The 12,569-nt window shown below is 35.2% G+C and overlaps 1 long non-coding RNA gene across 1 annotated transcript in view; it reads left to right on the top strand.

Moving 5' to 3' along the window:
- Nucleotides 1-12,569, top strand: part of LOC140692050 (uncharacterized) — a 329,341-nt gene that overhangs the window by 152,346 nt on the left and 164,426 nt on the right. Inside the window, exon 3 of the long non-coding RNA XR_012067628.1 lies at nt 4,644-4,757. This is a non-coding gene — a long non-coding RNA (uncharacterized lncRNA). The remainder of the gene's footprint in view (nt 1-4,643; nt 4,758-12,569) is intronic.

Below are 12,569 nucleotides of genomic sequence, written 5' to 3'. Positions count from 1 at the left end.
AAAAAAGCTCTTTTCAATATATTGGACCTTAATCATTTTCAGCTCAAAATGATCCACATGTCAAAAAGTGGCATATTCTGGGACGAGATACTCTGAACCCCATCAGCCTTTTTGTTTATCTTTGTTTTAACAGAATATTCCAGCTCACACATCCTGCATAGATATTAGCATCTCATGTCCTTACTCTGTCTTTTCAATGCCACTCAACAAGTATCTTTCAAACAAATAATGAAGGTGTGAAGGTGTCTGGTGACACTCTCTGGGAACATCTGGCTTTCAGCTAAAGTGTGCATATGTGTATGTTTGGGGGAAACGGTGAGTCAGTGTTTGTGTGTGTGGTCATTGCCATTTGGTGTTTTGCTTTAATTATTGGGCTCATTGCTCTTCCTTTTGGGGAACATAGATATGAGATACTTTCCAAAACGTGTTTATGCTTTAACAGATTTAAAATCCCTTCTGAATATTTCCTGGATTTAGTTTGTACAACACATTGATATTTTAGTTAGCCAAACAAATTTTCCATTACTTTAGAACATTGTGAGAAGTATAGTAAAATTATTGTTAGGATGTGTGTGTCGTGTATCCAGTTCATAGCAATTAAGAAAAGCAAGTACTATATCTGTTGAGTCATAAGCCAACAGAGGCAGATAGAAAACAAAAGCAAACTAGCAAAAGGACCCATAAATTTAATAATATTGTAGTAGATATATAAAAGTATGTTATTAAGTACCTATTAATTTTTACTGTTTCAAATTCAGAGATGTCATTTCTATTTTCAAAACTGGGACACAGAAAAATACAGAACTCAGTAAAAGCTTTCAGATCCAAGATAAAGGTTTTCCTTTAAATTTTGAATAATGGATACCACAAAAAGTCCTCTTGGTCATTTGTGTGTGACTCACTTATGCCAGATGCCAAATCCTTGTCTAGGCTAGCAGAAAAGACAGAGAGCACAGAAGATGGATTACCTGATGAAGATGAAAATGGAGCCCCTCAGGGGAGGGTTAAATTAGGAGTTTGGGATTAACAGATACACACTACTATATATAAAACAGGTAAACAACAAGGGCCTACAGTATAGCACAGGGAACTATATTCAATTTCTTATAATAACATATAATGGAAAAGAATCCGAAAAAAAATGTATGTGTATGTGTAACTGAATTGCTTTGCTGTACACTTGAAACTAGCATTGTAAATCAGCTACACTTCAATAAACTAAATTAAAAAGAAATGGACCCCCCTCCTGTCTACACTGATACTTCCTGAAAACGGGGACATCCCTGGGACATTGAAAGTTGCAGTACTCTCATGCTTCTGTAGGCTTAGTAAAACATGCTAAGGATATGGTGATGGTTGTCTAACTATGAAAGAACTAAATATGACAGTAATGAATTGAGTCTTATGTTTTTAGTCGAAGTTGATTTACAGTGTTTCAGGTGTAAAGCAAAGTGATTCAGTTATATATATATATATATATATATATATATATATATATATATATATATATATATATATATATATATATATATATATCTTTTCCAGATTCTGTTCTGTTATAGGCTTATTACAAGATATTGAATATAGTTCCCTGTGCTATACGGTAGATCCTTGAATTGAGTCTTCTTAACAAGCAGTTCCTTCTTAGAATAGTGATTCCCAGTTTCAAATCTGTAACTCAAAGAAACTCTGTAAAGAGTAGTGAGGGTCTGTGGGATTGGTCGCCTGTCAGTATTTCAAAAAATCTAACTGTAGTCCTTCAAGAAATTTTCTAAGGACAACAGTGAAAATCAAAACATGAGATCTAAGTGGTAAAAATAATAGGAGGGCTCTAGTGAGTGGAAAAACTGTAAGTCATTGCTGTAGTATAGATTTCCCAAAGCATATTAATCAGAAAATTATTTCTATAGGTTAATAGGCATTATTAGAAACAAACAAAAATAATTCAGTGGTCAAAAATGTTTAGGAAATGTTCTGTTTAAAATGACTAATTTGACTTTCTATGAATCTCCAAAAGGGGAATAGGGGAAAATTTCCCAAACTAGTTTTTTGGCCACAGGGTGTGTATATGTGTCTGTGTGCATGTGTGCGTACACATGCACACGTGTGGTTCTTTTCAGAGAATATGGCAGGACTAAAGTTCTGTAGAACTCAACTTGGGTCAAACTTGGGTAAAGCAGAGGTGATAGAGCCAACAAAATAGGAATGGAAACCTGGAGACAAAACAAGCCAGCTGCCCTTAGTTTCTGTGAGAATATTTTCATTCTGGTAAAATAATCTGGATACCATTAGGCTTTTTGGTTTTGTTTGCTTTTAGGGTTTGTTTTTTGTTTGTTTGTTTGTTTTTTGTTTTTTTTGTCCCAGAAGATCTCTGACGCAGTGACTCAAAGACTTGAAGGACTTGTCTCTGTGAAGTTTGCTTCCTGATTACTTCTTTCTATAAACTGTCTGCCCAAGGATATGTTTTGTCTGACTTTCCGTGACACAGGTCATAAGAGCCTGGCTTTTTTCTTAATTTTCAGAGAGGTTATGTCATGATTCATCTACATGACAGCAGCATTGTGCTGGCATTCCCTCAAGGAAAATGTCATCTGGGCTGGCTATGGAATTAGGGATCCTTGGAGTACATGGGACAAAAGAGTTAAACCGGGAAGATGATCTGGGCAGATACCCATGTTTTATTCCTACTAGCATGTTAAAAAGCTACAGTATTTGCAAACAAAAGGATAGCAGATCTGAATCTCACTTTGGCCATTGTTAGCTCTGTGAATTTGGACAATTTCTATAACTTCTAAGCCTCCACTTTCTCATTTGTAACAAAAAGGCAACACTGCCAACTTTGGATACTTAGAAGATTAAATAACAATTTCACATAGAAGATTCTGATATGTATTAAGAATTAGGTATTAAATAAATGGAATTATTGTTAATGAAATAGGATGTAGAAATCCTCTTGCCCCTACCACAGTCCTTTGAACCTGTTTCTACTCAGCCCTTCTCCTTCTGCAGCTCCTCTAACCACGAGACTGTAGACACTTAATTCTAACGAAGTAGCTTAAGATGTTTCTGTTTCCACAGATATTTTCTCTTCAGTGGAGGATGTCTGATTGAAAACACTTATAGATGGAAATAAATTCATTTCTCATGATGGATTTTTAAACAATGGGAAATAATATAGGGGAACTATTTCCAATTTGTATCATCCATGTGGGAGACTGTCTTCACAAAACTGGACCCTTGACCCCACATCCAACACTCACACTTCCAGGAACCTCTCAAACCTTCTGCACCAATGCTTTTGATAATGGAAATTGACAGCCTCTTATCTATTGTTTGTCTGGCTATGTTTCATTACTCTGTGCAAACCTAGAGAGTAAAAATCTTATTTTACACTGATTATGTTCGCTTTTAAAATACTTCTCAAATTTTAATTCTATTTTCCATTTCATGCCTTCATTATATCTTCTTATTCCAACACTGTAAGCCAAAGTGAATTACGTGATGTAAGTACTAATTGTGAATGGCAGAAATATGTGTGAGATTGAGGTCTACCACTAAACTTACACAGCAATTGCTCACACTGAAATTTTATATAAATGCTGTAAATAAAATAAATAAGACCATTTAGTGCCACTTAACTATGTTTACATATTGCAAATTGCTGATACTAAGTGCCCTCTGCAGTTTGAGGTTTTTTGTTTTTTATTTCTTTGCTGTGAAATGTTTTAGTGATTTTTCTCTATTATGTTAAGCCAAGCTTTAAGTCATGTGTAATTTTACTAACAGCTCTACCAAAAGACAGCTCTACTCATCTTTGTTTCTTATAGCTTGGCTCATGCTCTGTGCATGAGCAATGTTGTTGTGTTTGTTTTGGCATTTTCCCAAAAGGGTTGTACAAACTGTGGAACCTTTATTCAAACTGGGTTGGATACCTTCTCATGCACTATCCTACTATTTAGTACTTACTTGCATCATGGTTCTCACACTCTTCCAGGATTCTCTCTTTGCTTATCTCTCTCCCCAGATCTAAGCACTTGAAAAGCAGGAACTATGTTGTATCTACTACTGCCTCCTCAAAGCCTATCACATCATTTGGCCACTAGAAATGCTTAAGAAATCTTTGTTCCATGAATGAATATGTGAATGAATGTCATTGCAGAATCCTGTTTGTGGAACGGCTTCTTGTTCCATTTCCAAACAGAAACCACATGTACAGTAATATCCCTGGGAGTGGGATATGTAATTTCCGGTAGAACAATTTTAGTAATTTCGAACTTATTATAGAGCTCATCTCATCAGATTTTTAAGAACTTTTTTGGTTATGCTGAGCAGATCAAACGGATTGATATTCTCTTTCCTGTCTTTTGCTAAAGTAAAAAGTAAATAGTTTTACATCTTTTTGGCATTTTGTTGAATCTGCACAGATTAATTAATTCCTGACATTTTATCTTGTTTTACATTAAACCTCATCAAATATTTGAATAGTCTTTGTATGCTGTGCTATAAGGTCTTAAGTCAACTTTTTTGTGACTTTAACTCCATCCCTTTAATTCAGAAAATACCCAGGCAGTGAAAACCCCAGACATTATAAAAATTGGCTTCCATCCAGAATGTGTTCAAATGTCCTGTGTTTGTTTTCATAGGCAAAAAATGAAGAATGATGAAAATAAGACTCGGCCTTACTGTCATTTAACTGAGACCAGAAAAAGATCATTTGTGGAGCTGCTGAACTGCAGATCAAGTGCAGAGAGTACCAGGTAAGAAAACTGAGAACGGTGATCAAAATCGTGCTTTCAATAGTGCATAGTGTTACTGAACTCAGGTTCGGTTGCTCGCCGCTCCAAAGTCAATAATCGAGAGGCAAGTATCAATAGAAAGAAACTGTGCTTTAATCAGAAAAGCCAGCAATCTGGGGAGAAGTTGGACTCATGTCCAGAGAGCAACTATGAAGATTCTGCTCAACCATGACAGTTTTTAAAGGGAAAAGGAGGGGAGGAAACTCAGTGAATTGTCAAGGCAGGAGGTTGGATTCTGCCTTATCCTCCATTGTGTGTAGACTCAATGGCTGCCTGACTGCAGATGTGATCTTGCCTGTGTGCTCTGCTTGCAGGATTGCTAAGGGGGCTGTAGAGGGTGAAGAGCTAATCATTCTTTAACTCCTTCATTCTTCATTCTTACTTCTTTTAATCTGGGAAAAGAATCAACAGGTTAGGCAAGGCATGGTGTGCATTCAGGAGAACGTAAGTCAGGAGTCGGTTTAAATCGCCTGATGATCTCATTCCTATAATTAATTTCTTCCAAGGTTAGCGGAGGACAGAAATGGGCAAGCAGGAAAGGGGCAGAACAGCTGCTTTCAATAGGAAATCTAGGTCTAGGTCCCAGAAAAGATGGTATAAATTGCTACTTTTGAAAACCTATAAGCTATCTTCTCTCTTGAAGAATTGTTCTTTTTGTAATATGTTTGTAAGAGCTCGTCTCCCACAATTCCCCAGTGGAAAAATATGCACGTGATACACTAAGGTTTGGCTTCAGCTTGTGTTAGTATAATCCAGTCTGCCTCATTGTACATCAAGCTTGTATCACATTTACATTACCCCTCCTCAGCTTGATCGAATTCCCTGTTAATGATCAAACTGTGAAACGATGTTTCATTTCCTGTGTGAAAAAATTTTCACAGTATACTTGGATATCACCTTACATATATATCAAAAATCCAAATCCTAGGGAAATGTATTCCTATCATCTTTACTAACATCAATGTATTATAGCCATTTCTCCATAATAATTGAGGAATACAAAAAAAAAACTGATAAGGATTCCAAATAATACCCCAAACATAAATGGAATGTATAGCATGCAATTATTGTGTAACAAACAAGAGCAAGTCATTACAGTTTCTGAAATATTTACGTTAGTAATATTTTCCCCATACAGATTTAAACTAGGGAATGTTAAACATCTCTCCTGATTTGATAACACTTCCTACACAACTCTAACATCAAATAAACCTAATTATTTCTAGCCCCTCTCTTTTTATAAGGTGAAACACAATAGATAGAGCTTATGATACTACTACATTGACTTGATGAACTCTTTGTAGACTCTACTTTGCTACCTTTTTTTAAGATAATTTTATCTTGACATATAATCTTTGTATAAAATTCATGAAAACAACTTGGAAAAGACTTTTTTTGTGTTAATCTCTTCAGTGAGTCATACTGTATTCATTTTACTTCTCTGGCAAGTATTTTCACTGATCCTTTAAATCTATAAACATATTAACATTAGTGTTGTGCTTTTTTTTTTTTTAACTGGACAAAACAGTTCCATAGCTAATGATGTTTACCGTTTAAACTACCACAGATTTTCACTCTAAAAGGGGTAATGTTTTACCAAATGATAAAGACATGACGTGGGAGGGAAATGGTGGACGACTCTTTGACTCTCGAAAATATTTTTACATATTTTGGAAGCAAAACTTGAAGTTACTCACTGTGCTTCTTAGTGAGTTAGACCCTGAACGACCAAGGGAAATTAAAATGCTTTAACTTAAAATGTTCTTTAAGGCACTAAAATGAGCAAACTTGAATTATTTCTTATATCTTAAGGAAAAAATAGTGGAAGGAGTCTTCCAATCACAAAATAGTAATCAGTTTAGACTTTAATCATATCAAAAGTTTACTCATATTTAGGATGTAATTAAGGCACTTGCTTATTTAGTGAAGAAATAAAACAAGGAAAAGAATCCATGCAGCTCAGGGAGACCATGATTTTGGCATGCATTTCTTTTTATATCCAGTGACACGTTACTGGTGAATGTTCCTTACTTAGTTCAACCTGACTTCCTACCAACAAACAACATATAATTGGGATGTTCATGGATTGATACTGGATGAGTTTAATAAAGGGTTCTACTTCTGCACATCTCTGGAATTAAAACAAAAGGCACCAGACCTGCAATTAACAGCTGGAGATAACATATAATTTTCCAGAGCCCAACAGCGGTTTTTGTTACACCATTGTGCTTCATGTATTGGCCTATTTGCTGTGGATTCTGCCCTGGGAAAGCTGAGAGTTTGTGCCGAATTGGGATGTCATTTTCTGTGACTTTTGAGCGTTAGCGATGAAAGCTTTACTGTCGGGGAGATATAGGCGCCATGTTGCCTTTTTACCATCGGAGATGTTGTCATTTGCTTCTCGCAACAGAAATGCCTGTGGGTTGTACCACAGCCAAGACACGGTTTGTCAAGCATCCTTAATCAGCAAACGCATCAGAATATAGTCACGCTTAGAGCATCCATTCCGTCCCTGTGAATCGCATGCTATTTACAAAAACACTCTGCCAGAGACATCAATGAAATAATTTGATGTGGTTAAAAGAATAATACTACATAAATCAAGGAAAGGAGCAGCAAAGCTTTTAGATCTTTCTTGGCAGCCAACCATATGTAGTTAGTAATTTGTATGAGCATTTTTCTTTAAAAATGAGGAAGTATCAAGTACTTGAGATGATTTCACTGAAATGCATAGACTCAAATTGAATAGCATAAAAATGGAAATTTAGAGCCAGAAGCCCAAGACAGAATGTCATAAGACTATAAAAATGCTACCTCTGCCATGTGAAAATAGCTCATATAAAAATGCACAGGTATGGAAACATACACACATATATAATGTCAAAGCACAATTTTCGATACTTATGTTTTTTAAATTTACACAAAAATCAGAAAAAGCATTCATCATTTTAAACTAATTGTTGAGCAATGGATGATAAGAGTTATTTAGTAAAGTAAAGAAAATGAAAAGAATTTAGAATAAGTTTGTTAACAATAATTTTGTAAAAACCCAGGTTCCAGGCTTAATAGGTTAAAATTTTAGTCCAATTTTTTCTTCCTGTATATAAAGGCTTATTTTAAAATTTTTTTATTTTGAGGTTTCTGCTGAGTCTGGGTTTCTGGGATGCACTTCAATTTATATACATACTTCTCTTATTCGAAATGCTGTTTGTGGTGGCTTGCAACAAGAAAAATGATACATATATTATGTGTTATATTATGTGTTATATTAAGAAAGATGATATATACTAATGAAACATGGAAAGGAAATATATAAATACTATGAAAACAGCAGATAGAAAGTTATTCTAGAAAAATACACATTGAAACGTCCTTGTAGTACCTAATTTGAACCGCAAATTTGGTTCTGAAATTCCTGCAGATTAAAACAAAAAGTGGAATGTAGTAAGTTACAAATTTGCATTGTGTATTACCTAAATCTCGTATTACAAATGCATAGCAAGGAAGTATAAAAATAATGTGGGAAGAGAAATTCTAAATATAGCAGATAAAATAATATGTAAATGTAATAAACCCATTGTGTCAAACAGACTAAATAAAATATAAACTTTTTTTCTTTGCATTTGATGAAAAAATTTAACTTATTTGTATGCAGTCTGTGATATGATGTACAGGAATAAAAGGGCTGAAGCTGGAAATATAGGCATGAATATATGACCTTACACAGCAAAACGTTTGATTTAATGAGAATGCATACTAAACAATCCTTTTTTACTCTTAAAACAAGCCTTTCTAATTCTCTAGGACAGGAGGAGTTGGAGGTGGTCTGGGGAGTATATTTTGGATCGATGGTAAAATGTATTCAGTTTCTATAACTGATCAAGTTTTTGACTTTTTTCCTCTTGAATCACAATTTAATCAGTATTTTATAAAATAGTTTCCATTTTTTTTAAGTTTACCTTTCTGCTGGCATATTACTCATTACATCATCATATAAATTTTAAAATATCTGCTCTCTATAATTACTCCTCTTTTACGTTTTCTTCTCCACTTTATGTCCTTTTTTTTTATCTTTTGCATTGTTATTCTCTCTTTTTGACATAATCAACCTTTCCAGAGGAGTCTCTATATTACTATTCTTTTTCAAAATGTGTAAGTTAGCATGCAATGATTTAAAACACTTCCTTAAGGAGTCAGAGTTTCCATTACAATCTCTACTTCTGCAAGTTCAGAAAAAAACCCAAAAACCCAAAAAGAAACTAAACAACAACAAAAAAAACCCAGAACAGTTACCTGGAATAGTGAAAGAAAAAAAGCATACAATAAGATACAACAAATGTATCTTACAAAGCCAACGTGAAACTGATAACAAAATCAAACAAATATTATACAACAAAAGAATGTGAAAAACAATCTCTAATGAATTTTGCCCCCTTTTCTCAGTTACTTTCTTACATTGATTAAAGTATAATTTACATAGTAAAATTCACCTTGTGTTTAGGTGCACAGTTCCATGAAATCTTTCAATCTCATACAATCATGTAACTGTCATTCCTCAAAAGACTAGGAATAGACTTAGCATATGACCCAGTAATCCCGCTTCTGGGCATATATCCAGAAGGAACCCTACTTCAAAAAGACACCGGCACCCCAATGTTCATAGCAGCACTATTTACAATAGCCAAGACATGGAAACAGCCTAAATGTCCATCAACGGATGACTGGGTAAAGAAGAGGTGGTATATTTCTACAATGGAATACTATTCAGCCATAAAAATGACAACATAACGCCATTTGCAGCAACGTGGTTGCCCCTGGAGAATATCATTCTAAGTGAAGTAAGCCAGAAAGAGAAAGAAAAATACCATATGAGATCGCTCATATGTGGAAAAAAAAAAAAAAAAGAACATAAATACAAAACAGAAACAGACTCATAGACATAGAATACAAACTTGTGGTTGCCAAGGGGGCAGGGGGTGGGAAGGGACAGACTGGGATTTCAAAATTTGTAGATACTGACAAGCATATGCAGAATAGATAAACAAGATTATACTGTATAGCACAGGGCAATATATACAAGATCTTGTGGTAGCTCATAGCAAAAAAAAAACAATGTGACAATGAATATATGTATGTTCATGTATAACTGAAAAATTGTGTTCTACATGGAATTTGACACAACATTGTTAAATGACTATAACTCAATAAAAAATGTAAAAGAAAAAGAGAATCATGTAACTGTCACCAGAATCAAGATATAAACACATGCCTATCACCTGAAAAGGTACCTTTATGCCAGTTGGTAGTCAATCTCTCCCTTCCACTTCCATCCCTGGAAACTGCTAATCTTATTTCTGTCTCTAGTTTTATCTTTTGCAGAAGGTCATATAAATTGAATTGTGCAGTTTGTAGGATTTGGGGTCTGGCTTCTTTCATTTAGCAGGTTTTTGCATGTATCAGTGAATTGTTTCATTTTGTTGCTGAGTAGTCCTTCATCATATGTGTGTATCACAATTTGTTTATCCATTCACCCACTGATGATTATTTGGGTTGTTTGCAGTTTTTTTTTTCCATTATGAATGAAGCAGATATAAACAGTCACAGTTTTTGTTTATAAAAATATATTTATTTCTCTTGGGTACATCCTGCATGTAGAATGGGTAGGAAATGTGGTAAGGATGTATTTAAAAACATAAAAACTGCCCAATTATTTTCCAAGGTTGCTATACCATTTTGCATTTTCACCAAAAATATATGAGAGCTCTAGTTGTGTTCACATACTGAAAAATCCAATGTGTCAAGATGTCAGTTTTCCCCACATTAATCTAAAGATTCAATGCAATCTTATTCAAAATCCCAAGAGACGTTTTTGAAGAATTTGACAAGATGATTCCACAGTTTATATGAAAAAGCAAAAATCCTAGACATACTATTTTTTTTTTAATAAGGAAGAAAGTTGGGAAATTGCAACCTGATTTCAAAAGTTAATATATACCACAGTAATCAAGACCATGTTTTATTGGTTGAAAGGATGGACACATAGTGTAATGGAATACAATAAAGTACAGAAATAGACCTACACATATATGGTCAATTGATTTTTCTGTTAGTAAGGAAAGACTTTATTCAAAAAATTTATTGCAAGTAAGAAAGAAGGGACTGTTACAATAGGACAAGCACTTTTGTAATAGAATGTTGTGACCATAAGATCTGCAAGGATCTCAAGAGTTAGGCAAATGGTTCTTTGTTTGTTTGTTTTTGTTTTTAGAGAAAGGAGTAAACAAATCTAGAAAGAATTGGATTTGGAAAGTGAAATGGAAGCATGGCTTGATCAGATAGTGGATCAGAGAGTGTTTTACCCTGAGACCAACCTGTTTTTCTGGAGGAGACTTTAAGAAGGGCTGTAGGCTGACTCAGACTGAGGCTGGACCAGAAGTCTGGGTTTGAGAAAAAGCTTTGTTTCTATTTATCAGTGAAGTACCAGTTCAGCTAATTACCAAGACAAAATAATAGGAATTTAAAGGGTCTGTGTCTGGCCTTGTCATAGATAAACAAGGGGACTGAAGACTGTTCTCAGCCATGTTCCTGCGGAATAGGTTGAACCATCTGTTGAGGGGTGTTAGCAAAGATCAATTGTTTTAGTGCCAGGCATCATAAATGAGGGATACCTAAAGTAAAAAAGAGAAATAACATGTTGTATTAAACGTTATTACATTAAGCTGTCCAAGAGGTTGGTGGATGGGACTCTTTTGGTCATGCAGCACTGCTTATTGAATTTATTGAAGCTAAGATATCAGTGTTCTTGGTGATGTTGCCCACTCTCAGTTACCTCTCATACAACCACTTGGATGATCTGAGCATTTTACCAGACTTGTTTAGTGACCCAAACAGTGGTTTTCCCAGGAAGAAATCCAGCCTAGGTGTAATCAGTTGCAGGGATGAGTCCTTTGGTGTATATATCAAGTCATCAGGCTTTAATTCTCAGTGCTTCCTCAGCTCCTGAGAGAAAGGGCCAACTTCAAGGCAACCTAAAGTCTCGATAGGGGTCTGATCAGTCAGGTTTCAGTTCTCAGTGATACCAAGTCAGGAGGGAGAGAGAAAAACTGGAAACGTTCATTTGGAGAGTCGAAGCCAGATGTTATGTTTGACAATATGTGCAAGACGACAGGTCCAATGTGCAGGGAGATAATAAAACCATGTAGTTTACAAAAAGGTGCAAATAGCTCAAAGACAATGAACAGGGCCAGGATATGATAACCCACAATAGTGTGCTATAGTTTACAACTGAAATATAAATTTCTCTCCACAGTCATGCCCTTTTTCATCAAGGATAATCTCAAAGAAAGATTATTCTTGGTCATAAAATAAGTCTGTCTCATTAGATTTGGTCTTATTATTTACATGGGTACAGCAAGAATGGCAGTTTACTAAATAGGCCCTTTAAATCTCGCTTTGCTGGAAGTTTTCATAAGCAATTTTAGATTAGACTTTTAAAATCCTCTGAAGGCTAGTAACCCAAGCCAAGAACTCACTGCAGATTTCACTTACAGTACCTATTAATTTGGGTAAATTACTCTCTTCTCCAAGGCCTTCAGATAACTTAAGATTCCTGGGCCTGCCAGGAAGCAAACTTCCTTACCCACCTGAAAGGCTGAAGACCCTGTAAGCCAGGTGCCAGGTGGGCTTTCCCGAGAGGGCTTTGTAAGCATTGGCTTCAAGAAGTCAACCGTAGCTCTTTAGGAGTGTGTGCTGAAATTTGATTCCATGAGCGTC

The sequence above is a fragment of the Vicugna pacos genome, chromosome X, assembly GCF_048564905.1.
Source record: "Vicugna pacos chromosome X, VicPac4, whole genome shotgun sequence".
In the NCBI taxonomy this organism is placed as follows: Eukaryota; Metazoa; Chordata; class Mammalia; order Artiodactyla; family Camelidae; genus Vicugna; species Vicugna pacos.
The sequence above is the reverse complement of the archived record's forward strand: the minus strand, read 5'-3'. Positions and strand labels throughout refer to the sequence as shown.